The sequence below is a fragment of the Numida meleagris genome, chromosome 4, assembly GCF_002078875.1.
Source record: "Numida meleagris isolate 19003 breed g44 Domestic line chromosome 4, NumMel1.0, whole genome shotgun sequence".
NCBI classification, from domain to species: domain Eukaryota; kingdom Metazoa; phylum Chordata; class Aves; order Galliformes; family Numididae; genus Numida; species Numida meleagris.
The window spans coordinates 44,306,798-44,325,344 of record NC_034412.1 but is presented as its reverse complement, the minus strand read 5'-3'; the positions used below and the strand labels follow the sequence as shown (position 1 = coordinate 44,325,344).

General features: G+C 37.9%; 1 long non-coding RNA gene across 1 annotated transcript; it reads right to left on the bottom strand.

Moving 5' to 3' along the window:
- Nucleotides 3,676–18,546, bottom strand: LOC110397453. Its single transcript, XR_002437786.1, has 5 exons — nt 18,489–18,546; nt 16,335–16,446; nt 15,670–15,786; nt 11,889–11,972; nt 3,676–4,327 (listed from the first exon to the last, which is right to left on the bottom strand). It is a non-coding gene; the product is annotated as an uncharacterized LOC110397453 (long non-coding RNA).

The following is an 18,547-nucleotide window of genomic DNA, read 5'->3' as shown; positions in this document are numbered from 1 at the left end:
GGAATTGGCCTTTATTTCAACAGCAAAGATAATAATAGCTTGTGGCTTGTTAGTGGGGTGGGGGTCTCTGCAAGCACAAGCTTCCAGAAACTTGCTGTGTAAGGCTTGTCTAGGGAAACTCAACAACCAACCAGTGCTGAACATGGGACTTAGGAACTTTTAATGAAAGTAACAGCAACAAAAAAATACCTTTATATAGTTTAAGAAATAAGTCAAATTCTAATTCTCTTCCACCACTGTCATTGCTGTGCTTTGGAAACTGATACCAAAATATACTGCTGTTGCAGCAGGAGTGATGTCCTTCTTGCAGCTTTCATTCTTTGAGTCAATTGACTGACATGACTTCTCAGTGAGAAAAGGCATGAGTAAGAAACACGTGAACTTACAGCAGCATAGGAAGACCACTGTCCATGCTGCTCTAGAGCTAATGCGGCACAGACTGGAAGTGGTTCAGAGATGTTACTCTGTACGTCTTGCTTCACCTGTGGTATCAATTAGCAGTCTAGACCATGCTTTTATAAACAGCTGTAAGGGTAGATAGAAAAGAAAAATAGCTGCAGTCTCTTGATTCCTGGTTACTGAAGGCCTTGCTATGTTCTTGAGAGTACAGTGATGTCTTGAGACCTAGCTTCTTCTGTTCAGTACCATTTTTCTTGTAGCTCCTCTGGGACAAACTATAGCAGAAGAATAAATGTCTGCTCATTCACAGCGAGCTCCTGTTCTGGCAAGAGTAGGAATGAGTTTTGTTGCTTGTTTCAGCTGAAGCCATTTTATATATTTAGCTCTGGTCTGGAGTAAAGGAGTGGTGAATGACTCCTACAGAAATATGTGAATAACAGAGGACCTTCTGGGAAAATAAATCGGCATCTAATGAGCAACTTTGTGTTTGAGAAGAGGGACCAGAAGAGAAATGAGCTATGTGAAGCATGAGTGTGAGAGTAGAGTGGCCCAAAATTTGTTGATTATATGGAGCTAGGAGCCCAGGATTGTTCTGAAAACTTTGCTGTTTAATTGCCCATTCACCTTGGGTAGTCATTTCTCTTTGATGCTTTTATTTGCAAAATTCATTGCAGTCTATGCTGTGTATCAAAGCTGGACTACCAAGAAAAATACATTAGCACTATTCTGTTAAAAGAGCCTGATGGGCACCTTCTTTTTACTATCTTGATTTTCTTTCAAAGGAGAACATGGCAGCCATTCTCTCTTTATGATGCTGTGAAAGTTTAACATTGTTGGACTCTTGGATGTATTCCACATCTACAGCTGAATTTTAGTTAGTTATTTTTGAAGATACACTAAGCAGTTGACTGGGGGTTTTGTAAAGAAAGCAGGTGCTTAATATCTGTCATGGCCTACAATGCCTTAAATTATATTACTCTGATACTGAATTGGCTAGAATTAGAAGAATTTTCAGTACCAAAAGGTACTGGCAATTCTTTTTATACCCATTATTTTATCTCCTTCTGCAGTTGGGAAGGCTCTGACACTCCTACTGTAATACACATAAAATTACTGCTAGTGAGACCTCCTGTACTTTTTTGTGACACTATCCCAACAAAAACAGCTCTGTATGGCAGAATGTGATTTGCATCAAATGCAAATGTGATTTGTGGTTAGAAACAAATCTGGATAATTGGCAGTAGTAGTAGGGAGTGTGAAAAGGTAAATCTAACAGGTATGAGTGGTGATTGTTTTGTAATTCATGTCTGCAGGAGTTGTATGACTTGCACATAACATAGGAGAAATATTATTTTCTACTTGGATCTACAACTCAGAATATTAATGTTAGGGATAACGTCTCAAATATTTTTTCTGATTATTCTATAACAGGTTTTCTGTGTTTCCATCATAGAATCACTGAGGTTGGAAAAGATCTCTAAGATCATCTTGTCCAACTGTCAAGACATCACCACCAATATTGCCCACTAAACCATGTCCCTGAGTACCACATGTACACATTTCCTGAACGCCTCCAGCGACGGTGACTCTACCACATCCTTGGGCAGCTTGTTCCAGTGCCTGACCACTCTTTTGGATATGAAATTTTTCCTAATATCCAACCTGAACTTCCCCTGGTGCAACTTGAGGCCGCTACCTTTCATCCTAATGCTAGTTATGTGGGAGGGGAGGATGACCCCCACCTCACCACATCCTCCTTTCAGGGAGTTGTAGAGAGCAATAAGGTCTCCTCTGAACCTCCTCTTCTCCACACTGAACAATCCCAGTTTCCTCAGCTGCTCCTCATAAGAGTTGTGCTCCAGACTCTTCACAGCTTTGTTGCTTTTCTCTGGACGTGCTCCAGGGCCTTGATGTCTTTCTTGTAGTGAAGTGAACTGAACACAGTATTGGAGGTATGGCCTCACCAGTGCCAAGTGCAAGGGGAAAATTGTTGCTATTACTGCTGAGTGTTCACATAATAGCCAGCTGGCTAACAGTCCCCATCTACAGAGTGTGAAACTGCTGTGAAATACAGTATCTTGCTGAGTGCTGTAGTGAATTGAATCTGTCTCCAGCTCCTGAAGTGTTTCTGGACCATGATGCTGCAATGAACTTGGCAGTCCACTGTTGCAATTGGGCCGCTGACCACTTAAGAACTGAAGAGGAAGCAAAACTGGAAGACAGTAGTTTTATAGCCCAGAGATTAGAGCATTTGTCTGAATCAGGGAATGATCTATGTTCATATGCCTACATCAGTGCTCATCTCTATACTTCATTCTATGACTTGTTAAATGTGTATCACAGAAATAGATTTGCCTGGAAAGGGAAGGTGTTGCAAATGCACATGCTTTGGTGGTCATGGAAGAGAATGGTTTGCCTTTGGCGTAAAGAGTGTTTAGGTAGTTAAGCAATATACCTTTTGAAGTGATCATTACCTAAGATTGGAATGCAATGAACTGAATAGGAAGAAAAATAGCTGTTAAGATTTGATTAAACAAGTTGTTGCGTACATATTTCTGCACACAACTAAAGACAGCACTGTCATGGAAGGTGATGGTGATGTGGATGCGAAGAAACCTATGCAAAGTACACGAGGGAAGCACCACATTTTCTGACATTGCACCTTATTGTGTTGTTAACAAATTACTGTATATGATATGTATATGATAACTAGCTTGAAGAGAAATTGGAATTTGAGGAATGGCTTTGGGAATCCTATTCATAAAATGACTAGTCATCTTTTTCTGCTGTGTTGCTGACGTCGAAGAGAGCTAGCTTCTTGTTAGAACTGACTTTCTCGTAAATCGAGAAAGATAAGTAGTATCCCGTTGTGTTCTGTGCAAACCCATCTGCAGGCAGCAATTTTTTGTGTGGGACTACAGAGAGGAATGAATATAAAAAAGTCCCCACCCTCCACCCCCCACCCTCAAGACCTACCATAGGAATTTGGGCTGGTTATATGGTTCTAGCACTCAATTAAAAAATAGTAAACTATACTGGCTGGGAGTAATGCCTTTGTTATGTGGTTGTTGTTGTTTTGTTTTTGTTTTTCTTAGTAGCTTTTTAGTCTTTTTCTTCCCCAATAACTAACTACATTATATTTGTTTTCCAGTTCTGAAAAGTCTTATATATTCTCTCTGCTCAGATATAATGACCTTGGTTTGGGCTTAGAGTGAGCATAAAGAAATATATTCACTAAAGACGCAGTGCTCATCAGAGCCATGGTAACTTCTGGTTTGTCTATTCTATTCTATGTTACAGAGTCACAGATGTTCAAACTGCAAAAAAGTGGGAAATTATTTACTGTCTGTATCTCGCTAGTGCTGGGTTTCTTCTTTGGACTATGAAAAGTAGCCTAGGAAAAAAAAAGCTTAGTGCCTTCCTTCAGTCTTTAATTGCATCAAGAACTCTGCATCTCATTCTCAGAGCACTGAGATTTTCTTTGACAGACACTAGGCAACAGATGGGGAATTTAGATTACTTTGATTCTTGTAATTCAGAATTATTAGATTCTTTTTCCTCATGGGACATCTGCTGCCTTGCATCATCTGACAAAAAATATGTGTCCTGCAAGACTGGGAGAGGGAAGGAGTGCTTCCAACAGCCACAAACTGACAAGCTCACTTTTGCTACCCTGGGGTTTTGATGATGTCTTATGCTGTAGGATCTGTGGTTGAGCTAATCCTGAGGGAATCTGGATTCTCACTTCTGTCTAGGGGAATTCAGAGGTGATTTGGCAAGCGAAACTGCAGGTCTTGTATCAGGTGTCAAATAGACTCCCATATTTTGTTGTACTTGGAGAAAAAGCTTGTTGCTCTGACATCTTATAGAACTAGCAGCCATCTCTGACATGTTGCGTATATCTTGCTGTTGAGGTATGACATCCATTCTGCAATATCAAAAATATTATTCATTAAATTATAGAAGTATAAACATTCATTCTTAAATCAGTTAAGTGCAGGCTGATATCTGTAAAATAATTACAAAAACTGCCAGTAGCAAACATCTTTTATGGTTTCATTGTTTTCCTTTTGCTGCTTTGACTAAGTTTAGTGTTTATCAGGAGGCGGTTCTGGTTTTGAAAACATTTGAATACTAATACCATACCATGGCCTCTCCTGAGGTCCATGCAAATGAGTTACTGAGGAGCTCAAGTCTGACCAAAGTGCTTCAGGATGCACTATAAGTAGTGGAGAGCAGTACCAACCGTCTCCTATTTACAAAAATGGATGCTAGTGTCTGGACATGTAGAGCAGCTTCTTGTGAAAAAAGGTGAGCTTGCATGCTACTGAGTAATGACTCACTGTGATGCAAAGTCCAACAACTCCATGAATAAATGGGGCAAGGATGATTTATGTTTTATAAACTCTTCACTATAATTTCATCGTCATTTAGCTTCTGCAGTGGAGAACCAGGTAAAAATCCTCACAAGCTTTTTTCACTGTGAATTCAGGATCTGTTTACTTTTAGTGGAGAGGGTTTACTGTTATTGAAAAGGTATGACAAGGGGAAGTGTTGTATTCTGTCAAATTATGGAGTTTCTAGCAAAATGCCAGTAGACAGCTTGAATCAAAAAGCAATTACGCTTTCAGAGGAAAATGCCTGATTATTTCATCGGAAAGTATAAAAAGAAATTAGCTGTTTTAGATAGGAGACAATGCTTCATCTCTTGATATAATGCATATTTTTTAAAAGTCTGAACAAACATAAGAATATGTAATACACACACACTCCTGCACATGTTTGCCATGCACAAACATTTCCATGTTTGCTGGAAAATTGAGTGCACTGTTTTTTGGTAATCCAAGCAGAAGTTAGTTTGAATAGCCTTTGGAAAGTCTTTTTGAAAAACATTTGTCCAAATTCACTTTGAAAGTATTTTCTCACTGTTGAAAATAAATAAAGATTGATCACAGACTACAGTTAATTCAGTAAAGACCGAAGCATAAATATGAACCCACTTCTGTTGCCAACTTTTCCTCCACATGGAATTGATAGTGAGTGAGATCATATCATTTGATTTTCCATGGGAAGAGAAATTGTGGGAAAAAGTTAATTACATGCATGTTGTCTTGGTTTTCAGGGAGATATTTTGGGGATATCATAACAAGAATGCAGCCAAAAGGCTCATTATTCCATCCGACTTAGCACCTATGAGTCAGATTTGATGTGCTACATTTTGTTTTGGCCTGCCCAGTAAAAGAAAGGTGCTGTCAAATTAGGAAGTTCAGTGAAAGGTTACCAAATAGTTGGGGAAATTGAGTATGTGACACTAAAGGAGGAGCTGAGAAAAATGGTTTGGAGGGGATATAATTTTTGTCTTCAGCTCCATAGTATGTTGTTGCAGATATGAGAAAAAATGTCAAGGACAGTAGCTGAAAATGAAGTTTGGATGTTCATAGGTTTTTTAATATCTTCCTTACACCTTCACTCACTCTGTCTTTAGTGCTCTGTAGCAGCTATTACTGTTTTGAGATTTAACAAAACAAACAAAAGAAAATCTCAGAAAACAAAACAACAGCAACAAAGGAGAGAATGATAATAAGGCTTCAATTTGGGGAAATAAACAGTTTAAAACTGGAACAAAGAGAAGGTAAATGCGTTAAGATGCTGACAGTTATTAACATCTGAAACAAGTGAAATTAAGTGAGAAATGCTTTGATGTTTCATCTGGGAGGAAGTAGCACTAACGGTCTTTACGTGAGTAATTACGGCAATTGAAAATTCCTGCTGTGATCACTATTCATAAGATGTTGATATTTTGGTAATACTCCATATTGCCGTTAAAATCTAACTAATTGGTAGTACTTTTATTAACATGGTCACAAGAGTATTTGAAGGTAGTATTAACAGATATTTTTTAAAGAGCAGTTTACAACATTTTGTTGTCCTAAGCACCCTTCAGCCTTTTGATGCTCATTACAGTGCTCTGAAGAAAACACCAAAAAGCTCACTGGCATTAGTTACTCCCTTTTTTTAATAACCATGAGCAGATACTTTTATGTCCATGAGGAACAGTTATGATGAATTTGTCCGTCCTTCTTCTGGATATCTCAATCCACTGATTGCTATCCAGGAATTTATCTTGGAAGAGTTGAACTTTCCTGGTATGCGTGAGCTCCATCCAAAGCTGCTATCCTGGGGCTGATGATTTTTCTTTTGGAAAAATGTTCAGTTCAACGACTCCAAGGTCAACTACACCCTCTGGTAAACTATTACAAATATTTATTCCCTTGATTACTGTTATTGATGTTAACTGCGAGTAGAAGTAACCCTTCAAAAAAAGTCTGGTCCTGTCTTCCAGTCAGAATTCCAGTTATGAGGAACTGTAGTATCCTCTCCTAACAGTCAACTGTGGGAATGTTAGATCCATGAGTATCACTCAGTGCCTCATATTCCATCCTTGCCTCTTTTCCCTGCTTGATTAAACAGTTTCCTCTTATTTTCATTCTACAAGCTTTCAGACATTTTGGTGACTTCTACACCTTTTAAACCTCAGCTTAAACAGAGATCCTGGATTCTTCTCTTTTAGCCTTATTTCCATCTGAATCATTGCCTCTTCTACTTACTCATATGCCTTAATCCCCCTGCATTTACATTAGTTTGTTTCCTCTATTGCAACGTAAGTAATGAGAACTTTCTTATCAGATTTTATATTTTCAGCCTTGGTAACCTGATGCAGCCTAGAGTAACAATTACGCAGTAAGAGTTACACAGTTCTGGTGCAATCTTTGGACAAGCTATGGTTCTTACTCTTCTGCACCGCTGTAGGAAAACTGTTAGGTCTGGGCTTGAACTGCTAATTGAGCACCTGGTGAAGGGCTATGGCTGGCCCAGGGAGGACAGACAAATTGTTTGCACCTGTGCTCCACAGGTGACCAGAAGGAGTGGACACAGGGTGGAGGCACCCTGGGCTCATATAAGGGCCAGCCACAGAAAGAGAATCTCTGGGATCTGCACTGCTTTCTGAGGAGTGTTGTATAGCTAGCAGACCCCCTTTAACAGTTGGGTGAGTTCTTCTTTACGTATGTGTCTATTAGCCTACCTCTGAATACTTTGCCTAGTATTGCTAGGAACCCGTCAGAAGCAATTTTGCTTCTTTGTGAGCTGAACAGCTATGAAGACAGATTTTTGAAGTCTATGTAGTAACTATGTGGCTATTGAACATTAGTTGTCTTGTATATTGCAGAAAATGTTTGTAATACCTCTAAACACAATCTTTTCTGATTAAGTAGGATGAGTCACTGTCTAAATCATGTTTTGTCTGGAGACAAAGTATATTTTCAGGTAACTTTTAGATGATTTTAAAAATTCTTCCAGTCTGTAAGTATGGTGGGCATTGGCATCGCACTTATATGATGCAGAAATTGTTTTTGTAATATTTTAGTGAGCTAGATCGTATTTGCAAATGGTCTTCCATGTATATGGTTATTTACTGACTTATCCAAAGTTGTGGAGTAAATCTACGACTTTAACTGGGAGTTTCTACTTTGTATTTATAAACATTAAGCCTTCCTTAAGCCCCTTTGGAGCCCAGGCCTATATCTTTGAATTGCCTAAATGTCCCTGTAGACTTTTCTTCTTTTGTGAAGTTGTAGCCACTGAAAAAGCAGATAGTTAGGGTTGCAAAAGCAGGCTCCTGAAATTCTGCTTAGACTAATAATTGAAATTACTAATCTTAATGAAAGCGAGGGGAAGCCTGCATACTAAACAATGTCCAATGTGAGTGATTCTCAATGGCCCACTGTTGGCAGATCTCCTGTGTCTGGGCCTCTTCTATACTTAGCTTACTTGTCATCTTAAGAGAAGACTGTTGCCCGTTAACTTTGTTGTGTTTTGAAATTATATTTGAAGTTCAAGCGTATTTAGTGGAAAAGGAATATTTTCAGCAATGAAGTAGATGGTTGGTGTTGGAAAAAGCACCTAGTGTTTTATAGCCATTTCACCTCACAAGTCAGATCATGTATAACTTAAATACAAATCAAGAAAAACCCTTGGATTTAGGGTGAATTGCTATGTAGATTCCTTCATCCATATCCATTTGTGTTAGTTCATGACTGCAAGCTGCCTATATTGGAGTGGAATTAGAAACAATTTGCAAAATATATCTGTTTTGCTGTAGTATAGTCATTGAAGCAACTCCGAGGGAACTCAGCCATGCCTTCTTTTCCATCAGTGTTGAATAAGTGGAGAAAATGTAATCACATGTGGCAGATGGGAAGCTAAGGGAACTGGGCACTTCATTTTGAGAAAGTGAATGCTGGGATCCTATTCTCACTGCACTGTAATTTAATTGACATTGCCAAGATGGGGCCTGAACCCTATGCCATATTTCATATTTGTGCACATGTCCACAGACATTTTGAATAGAAATAGTATCCCCTGCTTCAAGCAATCGTTATGGGTAGCAGGGATTTCTCCTTTGTTTCATGACTTCAAAATTCTTGCCCTTCACCTGTGTGTCCTGATGGCCAAACGAGTTAGGGTTACGGTTGAGGGATGGGGGTGAGGGCTAGGAGATTAAGGCTAGGTTAAAGTTGATTTTAGTTGAATTGGTCTAATCTCTAGAGCCATCTAAGCTCTTTGAAAATCTAGACAGATGTGACAGAACTGATATATTACTTTCTGAAAGAGAGAGACTTTTCAGTGGCAGTGATTTCTACTGTTTGTGTATGTGAAAGACATTATTCAATAAGTCTAATAGTGCCTCTGTAAACTGAAAGATAAATGTTATGCATTATGATTAGGAACACTCTAATCAATTTCATTTTTTTTCTTGGTAGAAATATAAAAGAGGGTAAGAAGTTAGTAACAAAATATATTGCTTGGAATTTAATTGAATTTCTTCTAATGTTTTAGCTGAAAGTGAATATGAACTAGCTTGAATTGGATTGCATTATTATATCTTAAGCTAACCATAACATTGAAAGTAATAGGCAATGAATAGCAATAATCTTTCTGAGGGCACCATGGAAATTTGTGTTAGGAGCAGTTTTATTAAATATAATTTTATGCAGCCAGAGTGCTGATAGTTAAATGGAATTTGAGGGTAGTGAAATGATGGAGAGATGCTTATACTAGTTGAAGCAGAAAGATAATAAAAGTATTTTTGTAAAAAAGCATGAGGTTACAATATGGGAAAATGGCAAGGTGATGGCTGACCAATAAAAATAGCTATTTAGATAAGGAGATCCCAGTGATGCCATATAAAAACTCTCATATTCCGGTGGTGAGAGAATCACATGAAAATCATTAATAATGAAGGAGATCTAAGATGAGAAAAATATAGTAGGGAACGATGTACTTATGCTGTGGCTTAAATTTGCCATGCAAAGCATCTGACTTAAGGAAAACGCTGTTACATGCCACTGATCGGCAGCTCAGAGCAATTTTATCATAAGAATAACAAAAATAAGGACTGTCAAAGACTCTGGGGTCAGAAATGGATAGACAAATCTAAAACTGAAAAGTATGATTATTACAGGGTCAAATGTTCCTTCATTTCCTTTTTTGCATGTACCAGTTCCAGCTACTGGGTTTCATCTTTTGATTTACTCTTTTGTATGAATGTTGTTTTCTGCCATTACTCCAACACTTACAACTGTGTAGTATGCTAAGTAGCAATGCTCTTAACTCTGCTCTTGGTCATCTGTAGATCTTTCCTTTAAGACCCGAGGCCAGTAAGACTGCAGTGGTACAGAAGTTTCCTCCAATAATGTATGGCTTCACTCTTAACTATGGCACATCTATACTGTGTTCTGTATATTAGTAATGAAGCAACCTTACCAAGGTGAGACTTGCAGGTGTGGTGTATTTTGCACTAAAAATACAGTCCTGCCCCACTTGTTTATGTGACTATAAAGACAGCACTGCTCTTACATGGATCACCTGAAACTATTTCCTGACATCCTGAAACATGGTGCTAGACTAAATATCCAGTATAGTGTTAAACAGCTGCATAGGCAAATTTAAAATTAGAGGAAAACAGCTCCCTGGAGGCATACGTGACTAATTCACTTGAGTAAAGGAATGAATTTCACAGCATCAAAGAATATCATGAGTTGGAAGGGACTCACAAGGATTTTTGAGTTCAAATCCTAAATGCTCCCAGTAACTGTTAGAATTTGAAATACAGATTTAGTTGGAAAAAAAAGCCAAATAGCAGTAATGAAAGTAATTAGGTGGCTTTCTCTATTCTTCAAGGAAGTACTTGTCAAAAGTCAATACTGCTGGCTACTGGAAGTTTAACAGAGGTAAATACCAAAGTCAAAGAGGACTGCTCTAATTGGTCCAAGTAACGTTGTTAGAGCAACACTTAATTACAGCTGAACTTCAATTATACGGCTCTAATGGCAGATGCTGAGTGGTTTCAGACAGTTAAAGTTTTGCACAAATGATACAAGTTTCAAATAATTAATCTCCTGAAAGTCTTTTCCTTGTTTGAGGAAACAGATGATTTTTAGTATCTGTTAAATTAGATCACCTTAGAGTCTTTGATCCTAAGTTATCTGTTCAGAGAATATGAGAATGCATAAAATAAGAATGAAGTTTAAGAATTTTGGAAGAAAGAAAAAAAAAAATTCAAGCAACAGCATCAAAAAGCCCAACAGTCTTCTGGGACTGGTCTCCATAGCTTCTTTAAAACTGTTGTGAATGTACTGAGATTGCTTATGGCAGGTTGAAAATAAGTTAGCAAGTGAAATGCAGAGCTAAGCTATGCGATTCCCTACCAAAGGCTGTTATAGATGCTAAATGTTTGCTTGTGTTCAAAACTAATTGGATAAATTAATAGAGGAAAAATATGACTTAGGGCTATTAAAAAATTATGCTGAATGTGGTTCAGGAAACTTCAGAACAAATAGCTGAAAGCTATTTTTTTTTTCCTTTATACCTTTCCATAGGAATCCTCCATTGGCTGTTCATGAGCACAGCATACCGAACTAGACAGACATTCATCTGATATTTTACGATTGGTCTCATTTTTTCATTGAATCTTTCTTAACCTAAAGCTATTGCTTTTTTAAAATCTGGTAAGTGATTCCCATCACTACAGATTTTCCCCTTTACCTCCCAAGAAGGGTCAGCAAGTCTCACAGGTGTGATTACTGAGTCTGTGTTGTCTGCAAGACAATGGGAGGCCTGTTTTTCACTAAATGCTCACATTAAAAGGAAGGCATTTTCTGGGGAGAGTAAAACTGTAAATAAATGAAGGTAGTTTTGCTTTAATATGCAGTTTTTGGCAATACAAATAGATCTTATTCTCATAAGCCACCAATTCCTTTTGTAAGTTTCTATCTACCTATATTCCGGACCTCCTAAAAAATTGACATAGAATTCTGTGTGGGGAACTAGCTCAAAAAAATTGTTGGACTTTGAAAAAGGATGTTGAGCTACAGGTCCTTGCTATTGCTTGAGGAACAGTGTATTTTGTTTTGAAAAAGATAGCATACCTCTGATGAATGCCCATGGATTCTCATCATGCAAAGAACATTGCTTTCCAGATAAATTTAGATGAGTCTGAGGTAGCCAGTTTCCTAGGAAAACAAATTTCTTTTTAGTCCCACAACTGAGCACAACTAAGCTTTAATCTTTGGCAGAAGTATCTCACAGTCCTTAGTTTGCTGAACATACTTTGTATGTTCCTTTTTCATCAATTCCACTTATTGCTACAGTGAGAAAAGCCTGGAGCTTGATGTCCCCAGGAGTTTCAACTCTTGTGGTCCTTTCTGAAATGCTGTGACATTAAAAGTGGTTTTGTAGTCTTACCATCAGCACATCCTCTTTGTTTCTTAACAAACTATGATCTTCAGTTACAAATGTAAAATGAGCTAAACTATTAAGTGAGGTGTACTGAACTTTTAGTGAAGACTCACTTGGTTGGCTGTATTTTTCACTGCTAAATAATTAAACTGAATGCCCTGGAAATGTATTGCTAAAGCAGTGGCTGCCCAAGTACACCCTTAAGGGAGGAATTTTATTGTTTCTGTATTTTCTTACTATGGGGTTAGTGCTTGTTTGAAGAGGAGGTTCCCTCATTTTTTAGTAGCTTAGTTGTTGAGATTACTTAAACAGTGCTGAGAAAAACCTATATTCTTTCTCTTTTCATACAGTACTCTTCAATGAAATGCAGCTGATATCTAGAGTGTGTAAAGAAAATGAAGATGGGTGTATAGATGAAGTTCCACTTCTGGACAAGTGGAGAAACTTCAAGGGAACCCTAGGTTCTGGAGTCTGGTATGCTAAGAGGATGGTTTGTGGAAAATCTCTAGAACTGTACTACCAAACAGAAAAATATTTATGTAAAAATAATGCAGTAGTAGTTGCCCTAAAAACTTAGGGTGATGGTATTCTTTGTTTACTGTAGGTAGTATTTGATTAGGATATACATCACATTCTTAACTAGCAGATATAGAAAACCTTCTCAGGCTGTGAAAGCTTCACATAGTAGAGAGCATACTTTTTAACCTTTCTAAGATAAATGACAGTGCATCAGAGTAATCGCTAATCTGGCATTCCCCATTCCCACTTCCTCTCCCCTGATGTAACCTGGGGAGAGGCTGTGGTATTCTAATCCTTTGAAATGCTAAAAAAGTAAATCTCTCCAGTCAGGTCATTCAAATGGAAGCAAGGGTTGAGGGCTAGCTGGATGGAGGAAAAGAGTTCTCAAATCTCCATTAAAAATCCATGGAGGGACTAGAGTAAAACCCCTTCAGATGCAATAATTTTACAAGGACAAACCACTCAGATAGGACAACACAGACATCCAGTTGGATGTGGTGGGTAATGAAACTTTTTCAACCAGGCTGCAGTCCAAGTACTCCCTCGATGTGTCTTGGATACAGAGACCATTTAGATACTGGGGAGTGAAAGGAAGAGCAGCAGGATAAGACTTTTCCAACTGGAAAAGGGAAAACAGAAATGAAAGGTGCTGATAATGCATGGAAAAGATGAAGAGGGAAAGGCTGTTCTAGTTTTTGTAATTTGATGTTAGCCCTGATTTCTTGAATTAAAAACTATAAAACAGTAAATTAAAAACGGAAGATATTTCTTTGTGATGTTTATATTGAGACTTGAAGGTTCTTTGTTTTGCAAAGGCCAGTGTTTACATGAAGGCAGAAAAAATATTAGACAGCTTTAGAGAGAGAGAAAACCATCAATTGTGATGTTAATCACAAATGCATCACTTAAAAGTCCAGAATTTCTCATGCCACAGGTAATTTCTGGCCAGGTGACTATATGGGGAAGAATACATACCCTTGCTTGCTTATAATCATTCTCAGGCATTTGCTGTTGGCTGCTCTCAGAGCAATTGGATGCTTAGTGAGGCCATCACCGTGCATGTTAATTCTTTTGTCTGGTACGGATTTCCAGTGGGGTGGCCTTGGAGCTCTAAGTGCAATGAATGTAGTGATTCACTGTAGTGACTATGACCTTTGACACAGCTGTTGTACACATGTTCTGGGTGGGTGGCTGCAGCCCCTTAGATCAGAGCAGTGGGGTCTTGAGAGAACATAAAGAGAGGAGACACCAAGACACGAACTTCAATGAGAGGGATGTTAAAAGAGTTATGGGACTGCTGGTACATGAAGTCATCTCTGCACTTAGTGACATTTCTCAGGGTTATGTTCAGCGATGAATCATTAAGCTGCTCTGTCTTGGAAACATCAGCAACAGAAAGCACTGCTGTTGCTTTTTTTTCCCCTGGATTGACTTTATTTATGCATGTCATGATTCTGAAAAGCTGCCAGTAAGAATTATGTCTAAAGCCTCAGAGCTTTGGCATCTGCTACAACACAGATAAATATTTTTATGGACTCTTAATTCAGTATATTTATTAAACATCCATCATCCTGAGTGACAAAGGAATAAACAAACTGCATACGATTCTTAACAGTTAGCCAGGTAATCTTTGAAGACTGATATTGATATCTTCTGTATTGACTTCTAGTTTTCCTATCATTAGAGGAATTGCTTATGACCTTCACTTGATCAGTACTGTGAATACTCCAAATAATACTTTTCCTCTACAGTGGTTTTTGCTGTGGTGTTGAGAGCACTTCCCAGCTTTGAATCAGGGCTTTTTTTCCATGTCTTCATTTCTTTGTATTTAAACAAAGGTAAAGGAAGCAGTTTCCAACGCAAACTGCTTTGTGTACGTTTCTATAAAGTAAAAGATATATTTCTCGAAGGAACTGGGTAGAGAGAGTTAGATAACTGAGATGAACATCTGTCAATGTTGATAGTGGGTATGATCTTTTAATCAGCTATCTTCCCTCTATACTGTTTACACTACCTTCTATATAGTGGATACTAAGGTTAAATTCTAGCAGCTGTTTGAAATCACGCTTGGAATATGAAATCCATCTGCAGGGTGGTACTGCAAAACAAGGTAGTACAACTGAGAGGGGAAAAAAAAAAACATGGAACAGTAACTAAAAATCTCTGCATTCACCTTCCCCTAGTATCGGGGCAATTTGTGCTTTGCACATACCAAGCACTTTGTGACTCAATTTATTAGGTAAATATAACTCTTTTCTCTTTTCTCTTTATAATGTATACACTAATGTTACAATTTCCTCAGGAAATCTGTGTCACAATCAAGATTAATTTTTATTCTTTTCCTCCTCCTTTAATATACTGTGGTATTGTTAATGTAACTTCTGATGAAGGGAGTAGATTTAGGCTAGATATTAGGAAGAAATTCTTTTCTGTGAGGGTGGTGAGACACTGGAACGGGTTGCCCAGCGAGGTTGTGGATGCCCCCTTCCCTGGAGGCATTCAAGGCCAGGCTGGATGGGGCTGTGAGCAACCTAGTCTAGAGGGAGGTATCCCTGCCTACAGCAAGGGGATTGGAACTAGATGATCTTAAACATCCCTTCCAGCCCAAACCATTCTATGATTTTATAATTCATCACTGTTAGAAAAGGAATGAAAGCTCTGAGCAAGAAAGTTCTATCACTGAAATTTGATTTTTTTTTTTTTAATTTTACCCCTGGAGGATATGCCTGGCTATCTTGGGACCCCAGATGTAAATAGTTATTACAATGCTGCACACATCTACAGTTAATAGTTATTTTCCAGACAATACAGTTAACCTAGGTATTAGTCACCAAGCAAAAATATTGAAATATAAATAATAATAGTAAAGTCCCTTAGCAGCTCTTCTTTTTGCATGCACATTTTATCAGTTTCCAAAGAATGAAGCTGCTATTGCAGAACCTTTCTATTTACCTGCTCATGTTTGTTCACGTACGATTGATTGTGGATTTATTGCTCCAGGTAAGAAAGCTCTTCTAAAATGTTTTTTTTCCTACTGTGCTGATAGTCCCTGGCACCTGCATTTGAAGCCTGGAAAACAAAGTTTGCAGGTTAATTGAACAAAATTTAACCGATCTATTCAAAACTGTACACCTTTCTCTTGCTATGTGGTATGAATAGTCTCTATTTCTATGCTTTCTGATAGATGGAACTGTAATATTATTAGTGTATAGCAGTCTCCAGGAGGTTTCTCTTGGCATAAAATTGGTTATGGTGCACAATTATTGGCAGTAGGAAATATCCCATCTGCTTGATTTTCTGAAATAGATATATTTTTAATATTCATTGTATAGGTGAAGTACGTGAGAACTCAAGTTCTGCACATGTTCTTATTTATTCTGTTGTGCACTGATACTGAAATATGACTTTCCCAGGAAAGTCACAGGAGAACTCAAGAAAAATTTTGAATGCTATATATGTTGTCAACTCGTCACGGCAATAGATTTACAAGATTCACTGCAGGGGCTGATCTAATTTTAGGTGTAATTACAAAGATGCATTTAACTGATTGTGTCTAATTAAAATCACAAACACAACTGGATTTTTCAATAATACTAGAATTCATGAAAGCTACTTACTATTTTGGTGTAAGTCAAAAACAACTTGATCCACGTGCGGTATCTGTAAATCAACTGAAGACAAAAAAATACTGTCCTCTCAGCTGCATATACAACTACTCAAACTATTGTTCTGTAAAAGCAAGAAATGAGTAAAATTGTGCTGCAATCTGCAAGGAGAAGTAACCTTACGATAATTTTCAGGATACTGTCCCATATCCTACATCCAATGAGAGAAATTCAATCAAAATGTTTAAGGCATTTCTAGATTCTAAGGGACAAAAAAATATAAGCAAGATTTTGCTGCTGTTGAAACATCCAATTCAAAAAAAAAACCTAATATTCCTCTGGTTCCAAAAAGGAAACAAAGCTGTAGACAGAGCTTAATTACTAAGGGTAAATTTCATAAGTGTATAGTTTCAAAAGATCACTAGCAGGTATGGCATACAAAGAAAAACACAACAGAAAATATTTGTGCAAACACATGTTCTTAACATGTTCATGCTAGTGAGCATTCAGCTAGTTGAGCAAATACCATGAGTATAACTGAATTTCTGAGTAAGTTTTCCAAGACCTACTCAGCTCTGCTTGCCTGTGTTGGATGTAGGTTCTACTCTTGCTGAACTGTAAGTGAAAAGTATCCTTTGATTAGAGAAAAAATAAAAGGTATGATATCAATTTCTAACAGAGGGGGTGTTAGATGTTGCACATGTCAAGAAATCCTAAAGGTGTTAATGTGGAGAGTGATCCAATATATATATTTTTAGAGTAAAAATGTTTATGCAACCTTTGCAACTTATGGACTCTTTAGCGTGGTCTGCTATGACAGCACAACGGGAAATAGTTTCACATTAAAAGAGGGCAGATTTAGATTGAACGTAAGGAAGGAAGAAATTTTTTACAGTGAGAGTGGTGAGGCACTGGCACAGGTTGCCCAGGGAGGTGGTGGATGTCCTGTCCCTAGAGACAGCCAAGGTCAGGCTGGAGGGGCTCTGAGCACCTGATGGAGCTGTAGGTGTCCCTGTTCATTGCAGAGGATTTGGACCAGATAGCCTTTAAGCAATCTAACTCAACGATTTCATGAAACTGCTGCAGTGGAGTTGAGACTCTTGTTTACTGAACTGAACTCAGATGCGCAGTACCATTTGTTTTCATCTTAAAGAAGGAGATCTTCTACCTCATTACTCAAGTTTGTGGTATTGGCCTAGTCTTGCAGGAATTCACCATGTTTATTATGTTTATTCAGATAATGTAGTAGATTTTTTCATTGCAGAAGGCTTAATGATGTCTGAAGCAGTGAACAATATCAAGATCTATTGGCAAGGTTATGCATTGTGGGTAGTATAGGAAGCTCTTGAACAGAGAATGATTCTTGCTTGGAAAAGCATAAACTATCATTTGACTCCTAACTGCAGTGATTTATTTACCAGGTACTTGATTTAATTTTTAAAATATTAGAAATCATAATGTACACAGACCATTTATTTGCATTGTCTTTTAAAAGTAATATAATTCTGAGGGCTTTAGCAATGAAAACATCTGAGCAAAACTCCAGGCAATGATTTTGTTCTAATTAATTTATTGAACTATGAATATTTTTTATTACTTGCAATGTCAATTTCACACATTTCTTTAATATTGCTGAATGCTAAACACTCAGCAATACCTGTGAACTGTTTTCTTGTTGGCTATTAAATATGTTAGAAATGATGTGCTTCATTTTCCCTTTATTTTGCATTTGTAGCTGTAAACATGAAAGCTGCGTATAAGAAAAGGAGGAGTGTTTTTCTTCATGATGCTGCCGTAGCTTCCAAGGACTTATTCCTCCTGCCTCTGTATTGGTCCATTCTGCCTTATGAAATGTAATCCCTACTAATAGCCCCTGTTGTTCTGATACTATTCTTCATCTTTACAGGAATTTCATTACATCCCATGCTTGCTTTTAAATAGATCTTGCTTTTTGTGCTGGCTTTCAATCACTTGTAGCTGTAGATATAGCAAATCTTTTCTGTGGCAGTCTGATCTAGTACTTGATCTAGCAACTGGCAACTATGCCTGTGGCAGGGGGTTGGAACTTCATGACTTTGGAGGTCCCTTCCAACCCAAGCCATTCCCTGACTGCTACATGCTTAGTCAAGAGCATCTGTTCCTATTCCCTTATAAGCTGTTACTCACCTCTAGGCAAGAGGACCTATCAATGTTTAGCAAAGGGAGGAGTTTGGTTTCAGTGTTCT